Here is a 20,977-nt window from a genome sequence, read left to right on the forward strand (position 1 = left end):
TTTCCCCCAGGGCACCCTCTCTCCCTTCTCTCCCTCCTCTCTTCCTCCCTCCCTCCCCTCCGCCACTCCCCGGGCTTCCACACATCCCCCCTTCCTTCTCCCCTCCCTCTCCATTCTCCTCTCCCATTGGAATCAACCTCCTCTCCCTCCTACCCTCACCTCTTCCCACTGGCAGGTCCCTGGATTTTTTGTGTGAACAGTGCGTCTTCGTTCACCGGTGATCGTCGCCGCAGTGCTCGTTTTTATCGTCCCGTCAGTGCGTCAGTGTCTCTGCATCCGAGCTTCTCCCTTCATGTGTGGCATTCTGTATTCCCCAATTGTGTGCAGTGTTGAACTTTTTTTTCCAAGCAGTGCGTCACTGAACGGCTTCGTTTATTTTATTATGTTTGTCTCCAAGTTTTGCCCTCCATGTATGTTTGTTTTTCTGTATTCCTTTTGTACGGTATGTCTTTTCTATGGCCGCTGCTGGCCTTCTTTGTTTGTAAGGTATCCAAATGACAATAAAGGAAAAAAAAAATTAAAGGCTGTGAGAGCCCTCACAAAATATGCGACGGTTGCCCCGAAAGTAATGGTTCAAATGGCCCTGAGCACCATGGGACTCAACTTCTCAGGTCATTAGTCCCCTAGAACTTAGAACTAGTTAAACCTAGCTAACCTAAGGACATAACACACATCCATGTCCGAGGCAGGATTCGAACCTGCGACCGTACGAAAGTAATGTACCCCATTTTTTCCCTCAGCCGAAAACGGTGCTACGAATGCGAAACGTTACATACATATTGTTTGAAGTCTCTTGAGTGAGCGCGCCAAGTTTCCATCACTTCCGACAAATAGCGTAGCTGCAGGACAGTTTCAAAATGGCGTCTGTAGGTGATCTACGTTACAAGCAACGTGCCGCCATTTAATTTCTCACTTCAGAGAAAGAAACTGTGGGGAATATTCACAAACGCTTGTGCAAAGTGTATGGTGTATCTGCTGTTGACATAATTAGTCGCTGGGCACGGAACGTGATGTCATCAGAAGGCGGTTCGGCGGACCTCCAAGATTTGCAACGGTCGGGGAGACCATCCACGGTTGACACACCTGATCTACCCCCTCGGACTCCCACTTGTTTGGGTCATTAAAGGAAGCCATTCGTGGAAGACATTTTGAGGACGCTGAGGAGGTGATTCGCACAGTGAGACAAAGACTGGTGTGACAGGTTTCGTGCTGGAGGAAGGCCATAGAACGGGATGGAGATTACATGGAAAAATAGGGTGTGTAGATAAAACACCAGTCTTTCGCGCGTGTAATTCTCATTATGATCAATAAAGAATTGTTGAAGAAAAATGCGGTGCATTACTTTCTGGGCAACCCTCGTAAATTAAAAAAAATTCTCAATAATGTATTACAGAATTTAAATTATCAGAACGCATTTCGCATATTTCCCGCACGGATTTAAACAATGCCAATCAACGTTTCTGGAACTGTTGATATGTAATGATGGTTTTCGAAGAGGCAGTAGCTGCTGTTAAGGCAGGGCCTTCAAATACCGCTTAGCTCAATGCAGCTGCGGCTGGTGGGTATTCATTCACAAATTTTAGGGTTCAGACAAATTTGAGAGTGAAATTAACAGCATCTCCTGTCCATCAGTTATGCTTATCAACAAATTTATACAATTACAGCCACTGCTAATAATTATAAGATGCATAACTTAGCTGACAATAGAAACAATTGCTTTTCTGGAATTTCGTTGTGTTGTACATAAGTACAGTCTAGGGCTATAACTAAATAATGTGTAAACTTTTGCAACTCTCGATTCGGCATTTTTGCGAACGTGGAAATTTTAGTTCGTTTCCATTTTTTCAGGATCCCTAAGAGATGCATTAGTTCAAGAAGTCTCTTAAGGGCTGAAAATCAGCACCCACACAACAACTCGTGCTAACTGTACACTCCCTTGTCAAATGTTCGCTTGTAGTCACGCTTATTTGATTTCGTCACTCTCTCAATCAAAGGATGTGTTCCCGAAGGCCCTTTGTTCCTTTGCGGCTAACTTTTCCTGGTAATTTACTTTTCCGTTCCCAGAATGTGATTTTCACTTTGCAGTGGAGTGCGCGGTGATATGAAAGCTGTCTTCCGGACCGAGACTCTGGACCTTTGCCTTTCGCGGGCAAGAGCTCTACTGGCTGAGCTACGCAAGGACGACTCACGACCCGTCCCCACAGCTTTACTTTTCTGTTAGCATTTAAAATAGATTCAACGTATTTCGTGTTTACACTGCACACGAGAGCCGATTCCCACACATTAAACAACTAACTGTATCACAGCTATTCGTGAATTATCATGTATGCAATTTAGGCCTACAGCACAAACAAACCTGGCTCACCATAAGATCAACAGATTTCAGAAGCATGAATAAACGCTACAATCTCACAATCGATGGTGATTTGCTTTAGGCTCTTATTATTCTCAGCGCCTCAAATGGATTACTGTATGATAAAATTCATAACTTAACATTCTACTGCTCATTCGGAAACCCACAAAACAAGTTTACTGTCGGTACTAATTTAACATATACTGACGTCAGATCTAATTTTACTACAGTATATAGTGAGTGCATTAGCATACCTGAGGAGTGTACTATCATCTAGCAGGATTTATGGCGAGCCAATGGTGATAAAAGTCTGCCAAAGTGTGCTGCCACCTAGTGGCACTGATGCGAACTTCTAGTTGAGTGGCAAGGGCTAGCAGTGCACATCATGAACTGTGCATATTGTTTATCAAATCCGTATTGCCGGCCGGTGTGGCCGAGCGGTTCTAGGCACTTCAGTCTGGGACCGCGCAACCGCTACGGCCGCAGGTTCGAATCCTGCCTCGGGCATGGATGTGTGTGATGTCCTTAGGTTAGTTAGGTTTAAGTAGTTCTAAGTCTAGGGGACTGATAAGCTCAGATGTTAGGTCCCATAGTGCTCAGAGCCATCTGAACCATTTTTGAAATTCGTATTGGCCCATAAGGCAATTACGTCACGCGAGTTGCGCATGTGCAAAAGGTCCTCAAAACGTGCACAACGGAAGGTGTGCTCTCGGCCCTGTTGCCAAGTTTCATGGAGTCTAGAGGAGCAGTAGCGAGGTAGATTTAAGTGGTGTATCTTTCAGATTGCAGCATCTATGTTACGTTTAACAGCATTCAAAGAAAAGTAACCCATAAATCCGCAAGGTGTCGAAAGTTAGGATGTTTACGTGCTCTTGTGCTCTGACATAGCAACCACCACTGGCTCTATGTCGCTGAGGTTTGGGGCCGTGGTTTCCTCGGGGTACAGCTCTTACGGACAACCGGAAGGCTCTGGTGTTTCAGCCTAAGAGTGTCCCACCAACAAGCACACATTTTCACGTTCCACTGTTTACATCAATAGGGAATGAACAGCGTTGCTGAAACTTCACTATCGAATCCCAGTCTCTGTGTATCTCTATTATGCTTTGCTGCGTGTTTAATCGACGTCTAGTATTATTGTTTTGGTATTGCTTTAGATAGTTTTTTTGTTTCTGCCATTGTCTATTCTATCCACCGCTGCAGTACGCTTTCAAATGTCTGGTCAGAGCGGACTACAGTAAGGTAACATAAGTATCACGATCCAGCGAGAGTTTCACGAATGATAGAGGAAAAAGCGCACGATATATACTCCTTGCGCCAAATATACCCCTTGCGCAAAAAATGTACGACTTCCTTATTTTCCTTGTTTCCTGATTGCCAGGAACGTGTGCTATCAACAAGTTTCTTTGTGCGACTGTATTATGCATGAGTTTAATGAGTTTTACTTTCTGGCGAATAACAGCAACACACCACGAGTTCCAAAACAACACAATATGAATTCAGCGTACAATTTATCACGTAAAATTCTAGAACATGCGGTTAGGATGAAAGTGAAGGAACTTTGTGCGCTCAGACTAGATGTAAACATGAATCAAGAACAAAAACAGTGTAAATAGAGACGAGGATGTACACACAATTTTAAACGAGCTATGTAGAAAGCAGCTGAGGCTGTACATTTCCATGTTGGTTGCTCATCCAATCTCAGCATAAACCCGTGACGTCATGGAAACATAGCTGTTTCCTCACACGAACTCATAAACACCGCAGTTTGAGTGCACAAAACATTAAAAGTCTGAATTTTAGACATGAAAAACCCGAAAACTATAATCATGCAACGAAGCTAATGTACACTGCATTAAAGATCTCTACAAAACGCAGCTTTTAGTACAATTTGTTGCGGTAAACTGTCGGGAAGTGTGAGAGTGGGGGATAATAAACTGCGTATAGATTTTATCTTGGAGTAAGCTTTTGATGTTATTGAGTAGTTGATTATGAAATGGAAAGAAGATACAGTATGTAAACGTTTGGCTAGAGTGTGATACTGCTCCCCCCCCCCCCCCCCCCCCCCACCCTCCTGAAATCTTTGTCGTGGCGACAGACTGACATCTAGCGCAGCCTGAGGTCTGGGTTAAATCCGATCGATAAATTTCGCAGCCTTCCCCAGTATGATAACAACGAGCAGCTCCTTAGTTACACAAAAGTAACCTTTAATTGCGAAAAAGGTAAAAAACTTACAGAAATATTTGATACGGCTCTGAATGCAGTATATCTTCAAGTTTTATTTACAAAAGTTCAGTGAGGCTTGTCACATCTGTAATAAGTTTCCTTTCGAATCCTATTGCTTGTCTTGAGGTATGTTGGTAACTGCTTGTGTTATGCGTTTTTGCAGCTCGTCGAAGTATCACGGAAGCGGAGGAACAAACACTCTGGCTTTAATGTAACCCCGTACAAAGCAGTTCACTGGGGTTAAATCAGGTGATCGTGGTGGGCAGGATATTGTTCCACCACTTCCAATCAGGACCAACACATTCCTACTGAGATACGCAACAACTTCACGATGATGATGTCTGGCTGGCAAGTAAATTCTGTGTCCATATCCTATTGTAACTGAGGCATTAGACAATGTTCAGGCATGCCCAGGTACGATCTGCCAGCCACAGTTGACATGGCAATAAATAGAAGACCGTAAATCTTGATATTTTGAAAAACCTGGACTCCTACCGGATGTTCGCGTCGTTCTCTCACGATATTTCGACGGCGTAACTCGCTGTCTTCTTCAGGTGCTACCCGGGAATGGTCCTTGGGCTCTCTCTCTCTCTTTTGCTGCCCGCATCTCGTGGTCGTGCGGTAGCGTTCTCGCTTCCCACGCCCGGGTTCCCGGGTTCGATTCCCGGCGGGGTAAGGGATTTTCTCTGCCTCGTGATGGCTGGGTGTTGTGTGCTGTCCTTAGGTTAGTTAGGTTTAAGTAGTTCTAAGTTCTAGGGGACTTATGACCACAGCAGTTGAGTCCCATAGTGCTCAGAGCCATTTGAACCATTTTGAATCTCTCTTTTGCTGATTTAGTTCCTTCCTCTTAAATATGTACAAATGTGTATGAAATCTTATGGGACTTAACTGCTAAGGTCATCAGTCCCTAAGCTTACACACTACTTAACCTAAATTATCCTAAGGACAAACATACACACACACACACCACTGCCGGGACCAGCCGCACAGTCCATGACTGTAGCGCCCTAGACCGCTCGGATAATCCCGCGCCCTTCTTCTTAAGGAGGAAGGTGGGCTGTTTGAGTACCTTAGGGTTTGAACACTATTCACCCATGGGGTGTATGTAATTCTGTTTTTGTTGCATTTATTTCTTTTTCTGAGGGGAATGGCAGGGGTATTTATATCCCCCAATTGGGAATTTATTTGCAGGAAATTTGGTGGACAGCTCCGGTATTCACCTTACGGCCTCAGGAAAACCTGCAAAACCCGGCCATAGCTGATGGTGTTGACACCCTTAGCTACTCGCAGCACTTCGCTGAGGAGGCGCTATGTTGTTTGGTTTTATCTTCTCAGCGCTTCGGCGTTGTTCCCACCATCTTGCGCCTCAGGGCAGGCCTATCTTCGGTGGAAGCGATAGGGCTGGCGTTGGCATCTTCTTGTTATTGTCTTTTCCTTTCGAGCTCTCTCTGGAATTCGCGTTGTTCAGCCTCTTTCCTTCGCCAGACCACGAGCCATTTGCGTTGGTACGCGTTGTCTCGATCCTCCGCCCTCGCGGCTGTCTTGTCTAGCACCTCAGTATTGACTCAGTTGTCATTTCAGTTGAAAAACTTCCGACTTTGTACTTCTTGGTCTTCTTGGGCGGATCGAGTCCAGTATTGATGCCTGTAAGGTGCTGGGGGCTCCCTAGACGGTCCGCGCAGCATTTGGTGTTCCCTCTGCGGTCCGCGCCCGCCAGACGCGGCTGCCAGGTTCCTCTGTGGTCGCTGGTGTTCCCACTGCCGTCCGCTCGCGGCTCGGTCGCTCTCTGGGGTCGCGGTCGTCATCTATAGTGTCTGGTGCTCTGTATCCTGCTGTTTCCTTGGTCTTCACTTCTATTTCTTGCTGGGCGCTTCTTAACTGGGCCGCGCCGCGTCGAGTGTTTCGTTCTCGTTACGCGCTCGCTAGGCCCGGTTCCCATGGTCCCCTCTGGTCGCTGGTGCTCTGACCGCCGTCCGCGCCCAACTTGAACGTCCTCTAGGGTCGCGGTCGTCATCTCGAGAGTGTCAGGACAAATCTGTAGTGTCTGGTGTTCTGTCTCGTGTCTGTTTTCTCGGTCCCCACTCCTGTTCCTTGTGCAACCTCGATGTGTTTTGCGTTGAGCTTTCAGAAGTTCAAAATCCGGATCCCAGGCCGTGTTGAGCTGGTATCCAGTGTCACGGTTGATGAGAATCTCCGTGATCTTGATCTCTATGGACTGTTTTATGACTCTGTCCCAATATCTAGGGGTCTCTGTGACAATCTTGGCGTCATTGTAGTTCATCGAGTGACCGAGCTCTAGGCAGTGTTCTGCTATGGCTGATTTGGCTGCCTGTCTGAGTCTGGTGTGCCTCTGGTTTTCTTTATACATGATGTCCATAGTCCTGGTCGTTTGGCCGATGTGTGACATCCCACACTCGCCTGGCACGTTGTAAATGCCTCTCTTCCGTAAGCCCAGGTCATCCCTTACATTCCCCAACATTGTCCCAATCTTAGTGGGTGGGCAAAATACGCTCTTGATATCATGTTTCATGAGAATTCTGCTGTTCTTAGCAGAGATCGGTCCAGCATATGGCAAATATACCACCCTCTTCGCCTCTTCTGGTTCTTCTACTGGATCCTATGGTTGACTGGCAGGTCGATGTGCCTTCTGGATGTCTCTAGATGAGAATCAATTCTTGCTGAACACCGACTGTAAGTGTTCTATTTCCATCGCCAAACTGTCGGGGTCTGACAGAGTACGTACTCTGTGGACTAGAGTTTTGAGCACTCCCTTCTTCTATGCTGGATGGTGGCAACTATTACCTTGCCGGTATAGGCCAGTGTGTGTCGGTTTGCGGTACACACTGTGCCCAAAAGTTTCATCAGCTTTCCTCTTGAATAATACATCCAGAAATGGAAGTTGTCCATCCTTCTCCAGTTCCATTGTGAATGTTATATTCGGGTGGTGTGAATTCGGATGGTTCAGAAAATCATCTAGCTTCTCCCTGCTATGGGGCCAAATGACAAAGGTGTCATCCACATATCAAAAAAAGCACTTGAGTTGATATGTGGCTGATGTAAGAGCCTCCTCCTTAAATCTTTCCATTAATAGGTTGGCAATCACTGGTGATAGAGGGCTGACCATTACCACCCCTTCCGTTTGCTCATAAAATTGGCCCTCGTATTGGAGGCACGTCGAGGTTAGTACATGCCTGAATAATTCGAGGAGAGCTCCATCGAACCTCTCTCCAATAAGATCGAGTGAGTCATTCAGTGGTACTCGTGTGAAGAGAGATACCACATCGAAACTGACCGTTATGTCAGAGTCTACAATGTGTAGTTGCCTCAGCCGTTGTAGGAAGTCCTCTGAATTCCGAATGTGGTGCACACATTTGCCCACATGTGGCGCCAGCATCTTCTTTGCGTATTTTGCAATAGGAAAGGTGGCAGCGCCGATATTGCTGACTATAGGTCGAAGAGGAATCCCATTCTTGTGAACTTTGGGGAGTCCATACAGCCTAGGTGGCACTGGCACTTTGGAACGCAGCTGTTTGATGACTTGTTCAGACAGGTCCGTCTTCTTCAGCAGAGCCCTGCTCTTTTTGTCTACTTTGTCCGTGGGGTCATTTCCTACTGGTTTGTATTCAGGGTCCTTCAGACGCTGTTGCTCTTTCCTGTCATAATCTGTCTTCTTTAGGATGACTGTGGAGTGAGACAAGGTGAACTCCACAGTCATCCTAAAGAAGACAGATTATGACAGATCTCCGGGAAAGTTTGAAGAATTACCGCAAATCTTGTTACAGCTTATAGCTCAAAAAACATTTACCTTAGACGAGTTCCGTACATTTCTTGATGCAATAATTTACCAAAAGCCGTATGTATTGTAGAAATTTATTTTATAAACTTCTTATGTGCTACCAGTTTCGGCATTACATTGATGCCATCTTCAGGCCCCACACAGACTGTGTCGCCTGGCCACCATGAGCTGTTGGATAACGATTTGATTCACGGATCCAGTTATATGGCTCCTTCCGTGTATAGCGATTTTACGACTATGACGTTGTCCCACGGTTCATAATGGATTAACGAAAATTAAAGTTCCGTACATGGTCGATTAAGTGACGTAGTTTCCGCTGAACCCATATCCGAACATTATGTCGATTCACTTTACCACACGTGTGGGAGGCGGCTTCGACACTAAATACAGTTTTATCAAGAAAATCATCTTCAGTCCGCATTTTGTTAAACATTTCTACACAAAACTCAGCTCGTTTTTCCTTGTCAGTTTCTGTTAAAGCTTGCAACAGTTATAATTTGTAGGGTTTGAATGACTGGCGTTTTCGTAATACTTTCCGCACTGTAACACTAGGCATATTCAATTCTAAACTGGCACTTCTCGTTGATTTACCCGGACTACGAGTGTAACACTGCCGAACTTGTTCAATTGATCCGTCATAGACTGTTGGCCGACACCGATCCGGCGTTCTATGTGATTCTCAGCCAGTTTCGGTGAAACGATTGTCCTAATTACTAACATTTAGTCTCTGATGCGGTGGTTTGCGATATTTAGTCCTGAATCGTCTCTGAAATGTGCTAACAGATTTGCATACACCAAACAATGAACAACACTGCGCACGGTTTGCACCGTTACATGATCCCATATTGACTATTGAAATAACACATTTGGACATGCCACCTACTGGGGTCAGGAATTATCAATGTCGGGGAGGAATAAAACTTGACGATATACAGCTTTCAATACTGTCTCAAATATTTCTTTAAATTATTTACCCTTTTCACAAAGTTACTTTGGTGTAAGTAATTTATAAACACCCTGTAGGTTGCAAGTGCCAGCCGTTCGCGGAACAGTGTTTTGTGTAGTTGTGAGGGAATTATATCGGCGATAAGGGAATTCGAATGTGAGCAAATTGTTGGCTCTCGTATGGTAGCTGCTTTCGTAACCAAGGTAGCCGAGGTGTTTGGTGTTTCAAGAGGCTCCGTATGGAAGTTTTATACCTCTTACAGGGAAGCGGAAACACGTCATCCGCTAAGTCCAACGCGGACAGCCTTTGAAGAAGATTATGACGAAAAATACGAGGTCGACAGCTGCAAAAGTCACCGCAAAACTTAATGCCGCACTCACGAACCCTGCCACCACCAAAACAACACGAAAGGCGCGCCGTAAGCTGGGAAATGCAGGGCGAGCTGGAATTGCAAAACCACTCATCAGTGATCCGTGGGCTCCTTGGTTACTCTGCAAGGTCGTATTACTGCCAAGGTCTATGTGGACATCCTGCTGTATCAGCTCCACCCCATGATACACTACCGGCCATTAAAATTGCTACACCACGAAGATGACGTGTTACAGACGCGAAATTTAACCGACAGGAAGAAGGTGCTGTGGCATGCAAATGATTAGCTTTTCAGATCATTCACACAAGGTTGGCACCGGTGGCGACACCTACAACGTGCTGACATGAGGAAAGTTTCCAACCGATTTCTCATACACAAACAGCATTTGACCGGCGTTGCCTGGTGAAACGTTGTTGTGATACCTCGTTAAGGAGGAGAAATGCGTACCATCACGTTTCCGACTTTGATAAATATCGGATTGTAGCGTATCACGATTGCGGTTTATCGTATCGCGACATTGCTGTTCGCGTTGGTCCAGATTCAATGACTGTTAGTAGAATATGGAATCGGTGGGTTCAGGGGGTAATACGGAACGCTGTGCTGGATCCCAACGGCCTCGTGTCACTAGCAGTCGAGATGACAGGAATCTTATCCGCATGGTTGTAACGGATCGATCAGCCACGTCTCGATCCCTGAGTCAGCAGATGGGGACGTTTGCAAGACATCAACCATCTGCACGAACAGTTCGCCGACGTTTGCAGCAGCATGGACTATCAGCTCGGAGACCATGGCTGCGGTTGCCCTTGACGCTGCATCACAGACAGGAGCGCCTACGATGATGTACTCAACGACGAACCTGGGTGCACGAATGGCAAAACGTCATTTTTTCGGATGAATCCAGGTTCTGGTTACAGCATCGTGATGGTCGCATCCGTGTTTGGCGACATCGCGGTAAATGCACATTGGAAGCGTGTATTCGTCATCACCATACTGGCGTATCACCCGTCATGATGGTATGGGGTGCCATTGGTTACACGTCTCGGTCACCTCTTGTTCGCATTTACGGCACTTTGAACAGTGGACGTTACATTTCAGATGTGTTACGACCCGTGGCTCTACCCTTCATTTGATCCCTGCGAAACCCTACATTTCAGCAGCATAATGCACAACCGCATGTTGCAGACCCTGTACGGGCCTTCTGGGTACAGAAAATGTTCGACTGCTGGCCTGGCCAGCACATTCTCCAGATCTCTCATCAATTGAATCTACTCTTGACAAACTGTGGTATCGTGTTGAAACTACATGGGCAGCTGTACATGCGCACGCCATCCAAGCTCTGTTTGACTCAATGCCCAGGCGTATCAAGGCCGTTATTACGGCCAGAGGTGGTTGTTCTGGGTACCACTTTCTCAGGATCTATGCACCCAAATTGCGTGAAAATGTAATCACATGTCAGTTCCAGTATAATATATTTGTCCAATGAGTACCCGTTTATCATCTGCATTTCTTCTTGGTGTAGCAATTTTAATGGCCAGTAGTGTATAATACTTGTCGGGCAACGGTGATGCTGTCTTCCAAGACGACACGGCGCCTGTTCAAACAATTCGCATTGTCCAGGACTGGCTTTTCGAGCACAGGAATGAACTGTCGCATCTCCCCTGTCAACCACAGTTACCTCATATCAATATTAATCACTGATTATTTGTGATCTACTTTGGAGAGAAAGGTGCTTGATCGCTATCGATTTCCAGCATCGTTCGAAAACCATAGAAGACCTTATTAATCCATTCAAAGGCGACTAGAATTTTGACTGCCAACTGGTTTTTTAACAGCGTCTTCGGCGTGGTAACGTGTTGTGATTTTGGTTTTTCCGTATTTTTGTCCAACCACTGCATTTCAAAACCATCAAAATCTGGTGATTATATAAACCTTTATTTTGGGTAACCTGTGGCACTGCCGTCGGTGGTCACAAGTTCCTTTTGAGTCATATTATTTCACATACACTTCGTAAACAGACGTGATTTTCGTTTTTTATATATAAGAAATAATATGACGTACGTACAATATTGCTGATCGCTTATTGATTCCACTGACAGAATACAATTCTTCCAAAATTGCGCTATAGAATTCACGTTGAAATCCGTATTTGAAATGTTGAAACACCTTTCAAACGTTACCCCATATTTTTACACCGTGTACTGAGGATCGATAGCAACTAAAGAACAACGCAAGTTAATAGGTTTCATAAGGACGAATTAATTTTTGTAATTTGAAAATTGCATTGGTTATAGGCAAAGGAAGCTGTTGCGAAATATTCACATTTAGTTAAATGACCCTCTCAAAAAGTAAACATTTATTCAACGGATGCTAGATGATAAAACATTATAATTTACACTTATGACTGTAATTCTAACACATCAGCCAAATCAATGTTACTAAAATAAGAATGGGAATATTAAATTCTCCATAACTTTGAAAATATTACAAGTTCGGGATAGAGTTTTGGAATCAATATGAAAGTCCCTTTAAGATGAGATATTTTATACACAAATTTTCCATCATTTAAATATTGTGAATGTATTTGCAGACTGGTTTCCAAATGTAAAAGTAGTGTGGTGTAGCTTGTACCACATCAATAGGCATTTAAACTGGTTTCATAGGCAACAGACAAATTTTTGCAAGTTAATGTAAATGAAAAGAAGAAAGAGTTAGCCTTCAGGCCGCGTAATTATATTATTGTATACATTCTATACAGCATTTTGTGACATCATGTTCCTTAAACTGGTAGGGAGAGTTACGTCTTTAAACACATTTTGTGTGGACGCCAAACGTCACTTGAGAGTGTGTTGAAATTTGTGACGTGACCCTAGAATGCCTTTATTTTTTTGAAATTTAACCAAATGTAGATTGGCAACATTGTGTAAACATTCTGTGTGTCAGTCATGAGAGACTTCGATTTTCGAAATAACTTTCGAATATAACCTCATCCTGATTTGCGACCTCTGCGCTCTCCAGCGACAGACACCGGTTGCATCTGACGCGTAAACCATACAGTTTCTTTACGAAAATAGATGCACGTAAAATAGCTTTCTTAACTCAGCGAAGACGAGCGGAGAAAATTGCAAATAAGATTCTGGACCCGTCGACTGTTTGAACGGCGAACTGCTGGTCAAGGAGCATTACGTGATGCTGTACAACGATCTGACATACGTAACAGTAGAAGTTATTCGTTAGCTATATTGAATCTCTATCTCATTTTCCGTTTCAAATTGAATATATTTAAAATGTAATGTCTGATTTCATTCTACACATCGATAATATCCATATTATCGATATTTTATTGACTACCATAGCTCTGAAATTATGTGCTTCATAACTCAGATCTCAAACTCCTGATTCATTTCGTAATTTCGTTTGAATGGAAGGATACTTTTTCGAAGCTGCTCACCATAATTGAAAAAGATATTTATTTACCTGCAAGATACAAACATGAGGCAGTCCATAAAACCACGAGTCATATGGTTGTAACTTGTGTTTACTATCTGACTGGCAGTCACGTTAAAATTTCTGGCCACTGGTGACACTCCAGTCATTGGCCTATGCAACAAGAATTGCAGAAAATGAGTTATTATACGAGGGCTATCCACAAAGTACATTACGTTTTGGAATTAAAAATAAATAAAGTATTGGAATTTTTTTAATTATATACAGATGAAAGCCACACTTCAATACTACTTTTCTACATAGTTGCCATTTAAATTAAGGCACTTATAGTAGCGATGGACCAGCTTGGAAATTCCTTCGTCGTAAAATTCGGCCGCCTGCGCCTTCAACCACGTGGTTACCTCTTCTTGAAGCTGTGCGTCGTCATCAAAACGCTGCATAGCCAACCACTTCTTCATTGCTGGGAATAAGTGGAAGTCGCTCGGTGCCAGGTCGGGACTGTACGGCGGATGAGGAAACAACTCCCACTTAAAAGATTCGAGAACTTCACGAGTGGCATTTGCCTTGTGGGCCAGGGCGTTGTCGTGAATCAGCAAGATCTTTGAGCCCAACTTTCCCCTGCGTTTGTTTTGTATGGCTCTTCTGAGGTTGTGCAGAGTTTGGCAATACCTTTGAGAGTTTATTGTAGTGCCTCTTTCCAGGAAATCCACAAAAATCGTATTTCTACCGGGTTACTGATTAACCACGTGATTGAAGGCGCAGGCGGCCGAATTTTACGACGAAGGAATTTCCAAGCTCGTCCATCGCTACGATAAGTGCCTTAATTTAAATGGCAACTATGTAGAAAAGTAGTATTTAAGTGTGGCTTTCATCTGTGTATAATAAAATAAATTTCCAATACTTTATTTATTTTTAATTCCAAAACGTAATGTACTTTGTGGATAGCCCTCGTAATAAATAACATCCACTATTGCAGATAGTACTTCAGTTAAATTAATAAAAAAGACACGGAACCATCTACAAAACAGACGCTCTCGACATTGGTACGGGTTAGACATGATAGATACATCTCCATAATTCTGTACACTATGTAATCCCTAAAACGACGCATTTTCGAGAGCTCCTCAATTTTCTGCTGCTTTGCAACAGCTTACATTCATGCTCCGTACTCTATAATAATAAAAAACTGCAAAATACGGATTTAGCTCCATACTATTAGGCAGCTCCTTCTTCTGCTTGTGACGTAAAATGATGTCGCGTCCCATTGGCCACATACCTCTCCACCAGGCAAAAATCTGACTTGCCAGATTCCTCATTTTACGCCTTGTAGTGTAGTTGGACGTCGAATTCCGCGCTGTGACGTCACCAGCCTCCAGTTTTCACGTCTCGTGAGAAGACGGCTTTACTGTAACACGGGCTTGTACTTCTATGCAGAAAGTTGATAGTACAGCTAGAGTGAAGTCCGACGATGAAATGACGACCGCGTGACTTTACTTGTGCTTTTTCACATTGTAGTCTTTTGAAATCATTGATCCTTCTCATGTACAGATTGTATTACCTAAAGAAGTAAACATTAAGTGGTTGGCAATATTTTGTTGTTTTCGGTATGTTTTTGGTTCGATTATATCGAGATTTTGTTTCGTAGCATGACGAAAGAGCTCTCCTTAGGTTGTCACTCAAATGTCTCTCGTGGTAACATGCACAGTTTTTCATGCAAATGGCTCATACCACTGTTTTTGGAATGAAACATTTATACTCTGGATCACATTTTCTTACGGCTCTGAGCATTCGACGGCACTATCTTCCGTTTTCAGTGTACGTCAATTGAATTTTTCTCCGTTCCCCTGCTCTATCCTCGACAAGAAAGACGCAAGTGCTGCGCGGGATGCATACACGTCAGGCAGTTCTTCACGTCGTACAGCCCTGTTACGGAAACAAATCCAACAGTGTTTGCTTTCTGAATGTTTCTGTCTACCCTTTTGTTTCGTGATCGAGCTTCCCAGAAGGGGCTATTATTCACTGAAAAAGTAACCTGCCATTAACTGAACAATTTTTCATTACGCAGAAAAGATTAGTGTTGACCCCTTTTGCGCTTCCGATAACGGATCACAAACTTTGGCCACATTTCGCACGACTGCAGTAGATGTCTATACATAACAAATGCTGTTCTAATACGTTGTGCTTCACACGTGTTTCCAACAACTCGAAACTCAAATTTTATTGGGTTGACAGTAGGATAGCCGAAGGCTCCAGAATACCAGCCTGCCACAATTGCTTACAATAAGGGAGTCTGTGACAAAATAGTGAGACCACTTTATACTACTTTGTTTTTTAATATGTTGTTATCGACGACTTAATAGAAAAAGCCCATTGCCATAAAGTTTGGATTCTGGGACAAGCAACGCCAACGCACGTTCAAACATGTAACAAAATGTGATGCCTTTACACTTGCTGCAACTTTTTCTACGCATATAAACTGTTGATAGAACATGCCAGAAAGCACCTAGTGGGTCTAAAGCCATCAGCAACGTTCTAAAGCCGTCAGACAAATGTAAAAGGGGCGCTCAATATTTAGTGCAACACATTTTTTCCGAGATCAGATTGGATTTATTCAGGATTCCAATACATCGTAATGTTCCCCAGTCTTTTGGCTATAAAGCTCCATTTTTCAACACAATCTCCGTTCAATGTGACGGCCTTGCGCCACCTTACTTGAAGGGGCGTGTGTGGTACCACTCTACGTCGGAGCCAACATCTTGGCTGCATCTCCCGTGGAGTACATCTCTCATTGGACCAGACTGATGGAAGTCGGAAAGTGCGAGATCCGGGCTGTTGGGTGGATGTGGCAAACAGTCCAATGAAGTATTGTGAGCTCCTCTCTGGACCACAGACTTGTATGAGGCCTTACGCTGTCATGGAGGAGGAGAAGTTCGTTTGCATTTTTGTGGCGAAGAACACGCTGAAGTCATCTCTTGAGTTTCCTGAGGGTAGCACAAAACACTCCAGAGTTGGTCGCTGTACCATGAGGGAAGACATAAAACAGAATAACCCCTTCAGATGACCGTCACCATGGCTTTACCGGCTGAGGGTGCGTCTGTGTACTTTTTCTTCGGACGACAGGTAGTGTGCCACCACTCTGTGGATTGCTGTTTTGTTTCCGGTTCGAAGCGATGAACCCGTGTTTCATAGTCTGTAACGATGTTCGACAAAAAATTGTCACGATCAGTTTCGTAGCGCGTAAGCAATTCCGCACAAATGGTCCTTCGGTGCTCTTTACGGTCTGCTGTTAGAAGGTGAGGAACACAGCGGGCACAAACCGAATACCCAACTGGTATACAAGTATGTCAGCACTATCAACAGGGACGTCCAGTTGAACAGCGAGGCGTTTGACTGATCCGTCGATCTCCTCGAGTGAGAGTGTCCGCACGTTCCAAAGTTGCAGGAGTTACAACTTTGTGCGGCCGGCCGGCAAGCGGGAGATCGCACAGCTTTCCACGACCTTGTTGCAATGACACACACCTCGCCGAACAATTCAACGTGCTTTTGTTCACTGCAAGGTCTCTGTAGACATTCTGCAAGCATCCATGAATATATGTGATGTCCTGGATTTCCGCCAAAATAAACTCAATGACAGTTCTCTGCTTGGAACGCACCTCCGCTACAGACGCCATTTTGAAGGCTACGTATAGCGGCGCCACCTGTCGGAGCTTCATGAAACTGTAGGGCCTGAATCGGAATAATTCCAGGTTGTCCAGCAACAAATTCTGCATTTTATCAACAGAAATTGCCCTCGTTAATGGATGGTGCAACCATTTTGCACTCTTTGATACCTTTGTCTTTTGCTTCGACTCTCATCGTATTATTACAAGAAACAAGAAGACAGTAATTTTTTGGGACCCAAATAGTCAGCAAAGATGAAAGTGAAAATGTGCGCTGCACCTAGATTTTCTTTTTATTATGCTGAGTTTTTTTATTTATGCGGTACTTTTTTACAAAAATGAACTTTCAGTAGTACTTACCACAATAAATAAAAAATAATGTTAGTTTATTTGTAACAATGTGTAATAATTAATAGCTTTCATCATCTCTAGAACTTCAAAGGATTTCGCTTGCTTGTTTGCGTTCTGTTTCCGAATCTACTGCAAACATATAATTATAAATCTTATTACACAGCTACCCTTTATACATGCACGTGCACACACAAACAGAACATTGATGTGCTCGTGCAGATCAACACGTATTAATAAATATCGATAAATAATAGCAACCGAAACCAGACACCAGAGTTTGCAAAACAAATTTAAAATGGACCTTAATCATCTTATCTTTCAAGCACTGTAGCAACAGAGTCTGTATGATTTTTGGAAAAAGTGGGGCACTTTCCTTAAAGCTTAGAATGGTAACCTTCAACATTGTTCGGACTCGACAGAAACTCGACAACAATATCGCCAATTACTTCTTTCTCCATCTGACATGCCAGGCAATTTTACAATTGCTCAACTTGTCCGCAAAAATCTCTCACATGTCTTTTCTCGCTTTTGCAGAAAACGCAGATCACTTTAGAGCACTTTCCACTACAAGGGAAACGACACAGCTGCTTCGACTAAAGCCAAAGCTGTTATGAAAGGAAGGACTGTTTTGCAAATACGAGTACAGTTGCTGCAAAGGAGCGAGTACACAGAAACTCACATGAAAATACGAACGAACGGGAGCTCTATTGTGCTCTTATATTCTTCCGTCGAAACAAGTCTACATACAGAGTGATTACAATTAAACTTCCAAACGCTATAGAAATAACGTCACTGGTCAGAATCATGTCAAAGTGGAACGGAATGTTATCGGAGAAGGGGAAAAACGTGTGGCACTAGAAAAACTATAGTGTGAAAACTAATTAATAGATGGCGCTGTCTGTGCCAGAGTACGTAAATGAAAACAACTGTCATGCGCACGAGCCATTGAAGTTGGTATAAACACAATACACGGCTTTTCCTCCTTTTGCGTCTGCGACGTTCGCCATGACTGTCTCAATGCAGGATCGCGCTCTGCTTGTAAAACTGTATTACAAGAACGATGACTGTGCACACGTCGCTCTGCAGAAGTTCCGGACACTGGAAGGTTTGAAAAAAAGTGTTGGTCCGATGACTGCCGTGGGTCTGGAGAAAATGATTCGGAAATTCGAAAAGAAGGGTTATTTTTGTGTGCAACCTGGTAGAGGGAGGAAACGAATTGATTCGACGTCACTGGAAGCAGTGGCCACAGCAATGCAGGAGGAGACGATTGGTGGTGCGCAAACGTGTAGTGCACAGAGAATTTGTCCGAACATTAGACAAATCTGTGAGCACGGTGCGTAAAATCTACAAAACACCCTTATTTGCTATCCATTCAAAATTACCCATGTGTACGAGTTGCTTCCTGTTGACCTGCCAGCAAGAGAGATCTTTGCTTTAGAATTTCTTGCTCGTATGGAAGTCGACAGTGGTTGGCTGTGGAAGATTTTGTGGACAGACGAAGCCCACTTCCATCTGACAGGATATGTTAATACACAGTAATTGTCGAATATGGGCAACGGAAAACCCACACGCAAATCAACCAGTACCACTTCATCCTGAAGAGGTCACTGTGTGGTGCGGGTTTGCGGCATCATTTATCATAGGGCCATGTTTTTTCGAAGAGACAGGTGCTTCCAGTCCTGTTACCTGTACCGTCACTGGTAAGAGCTATGAGTGTCTTTTGCGCAACCCACTCCCCAACAGCGTGTATGTGTGGATGGGATCATTTTTATGCAAGGTGGCGCACGTCCGCACATTGCAGATCCAGTTAAGCAGCGGAAATGCTAGAAATATAAGCCGCCATTTCCCTACGACCTGGCCGTCCCTATCACCTGATCTTAATCCGTGTGATTTCTGGCTGTGGGACTATCTGAAAGATGTGTTCAGTGTTCCAATTGCAAACATAGCTGCACTGAAGGCCCGCATTGCGCAACATGTTCTGAACGTAACCCCGCAAACACTTCATCATCTGAGGAACATAGTGTTTCTGGATTTCAACTGGTTGTAGAAAACGGTAACGGCATATTGAACATGTTTTGCGCCATTCACTCGGAAATTATTAATCCGATTTGAATTTTATGGATGCTTTTTATGCAGTTTTCAGCCTCAGGACAGTTGAAAACCGATATGATTCATGCTTTTTATGCGGTTTTTTGCCTCAGGACAGTTAAAAACCGATTTTCCCATCCGATGTGATATGACCTCGTCGTGGTGGACGGGCTTACGTAACTAACAGTATCACACCTGCACACCTATGCACACTGAGTAGTACAGTTTATTTAACGTCAAACGTACACCTTAGCCATTGTTGTATGATTCATTTGTCATTTGCAGTCGACCACTATTAAATTATTGTGCTTACAGAATCATCTATTGCTACATTTTGTAACTATTTATTTTTCTTCTGCCATACGTTTTCCCCTTCTGCGATAATATTCCGTTGCAATTTGACGTCATTCTGACCAGTGACACTACTTCAAAAGCGGTTTGAAAGTTTAACTTTAATGATAATCACACTGTACTTTGTTGAGAATTCAAATAATATTCATTGTAATGAAAGTTATTTATAAAATCCTTTTGGTTTCTATTATAAATATTAATAACTTTCTAGCAAAAAAGTACTTTATAAGTAAACAATCTCAGAACACACCACACTAAATCTCAGAAGCGACTGCTTCGTGCGCGCATTTTCACTTTCGGCGTTACTGGCTGTTCCGATCACAAAAAATTTCTATTTTTTAATTTCTCGTGATACTATGAAGAGAAACGAAGCAAAGACGAATGTTTCAGAGAGTAAAATGATTGCACCACATAAATTGTTTGACGGCTTTGGCACGTTGCTGAAAGCGTTAAACCGAACTAGGGGCTCGCTAACCTTTTCTAGCAAAAATTTATATTGCTAATAATGCATAAAATTATTTTACCTAGTATAAGATATTTTCCGGACATTACAGTTTACAACATGTTTGAAAGTGCAAGAGCGTTGCATGATCCATAATCCAAACTTTATCATGGTCGTCTTATTCGTTAAGTCATCACTAGCAACATATTAAAACACCAAGTAGCATAAAAATGTTGTAATTTTTTGTCACGGGCTCCCAGACTATCACAAGTATTGTCATTTGTTTATTCTATTTTTTACTAATCATCCACGAAAGGTATCAGTACAAAGAACCGTAATTCTCTGGGGTGGGGGTGGGGGTGGGGTTGGGGGTGGAGGGAGGGGACCAAACAGCGAGGTCATCAGTGCCAGTCTCACGAAGATTGCGTTACTCTTCAATCGCTGCTACAGCTGACATTTCTGGTATTGGTACCTTTGTTAAAATAAGCACGATTTACATAAAAAGTCACGTCTGACCGATGTTTCTTTTTAAGTGTTAATGAGGTCTGTTTTCCGCTATCATTGTTACAAATCAAATGACCGTATCAAAAAGTGATATTCATAAAACTGTGCCTGGTGCAAATCTGAACTTCATGCTTTTACGATGCATCCCATCCCAGATGCCGTCGGCCTATTGTTGATGACGAAGAATTATTAGCTTACAATTCGTCTTGAGGTTCAAGTTCTTGTGCTCGTGTTTGCTTGCAAATAAATTTATTTGTGGATGGGCTCTACCTTGAGAAAACAGAATTTTGTCTCCTTTTACCCAGACATGTTTCGCTAAAATTATTGATTAGCAGTGATTTTTTAAATTTTATTTATAATGAACAAGAAAAATGTTCTTTATTATCCGCATGGTTATAGTAAGAATTTTAAGAGAGTATTCACAAATTTGGAAGACAAGATTTTTTGTAT

At 43.3% G+C, this 20,977-nt stretch overlaps 1 protein-coding gene across 1 annotated transcript in view; it reads right to left on the minus strand.

Annotated features, from left to right (window-relative positions):
* The window catches only part of LOC124594397 (lactosylceramide 4-alpha-galactosyltransferase-like), a 390,788-nt gene that overhangs the window by 6,008 nt on the left and 363,803 nt on the right, over window positions 1-20,977 (minus strand). The window lies entirely within an intron of this gene.

Source organism: Schistocerca americana, chromosome 2, assembly GCF_021461395.2.
Source record: "Schistocerca americana isolate TAMUIC-IGC-003095 chromosome 2, iqSchAmer2.1, whole genome shotgun sequence".
NCBI classification, from domain to species: Eukaryota; Metazoa; Arthropoda; class Insecta; order Orthoptera; family Acrididae; genus Schistocerca; species Schistocerca americana.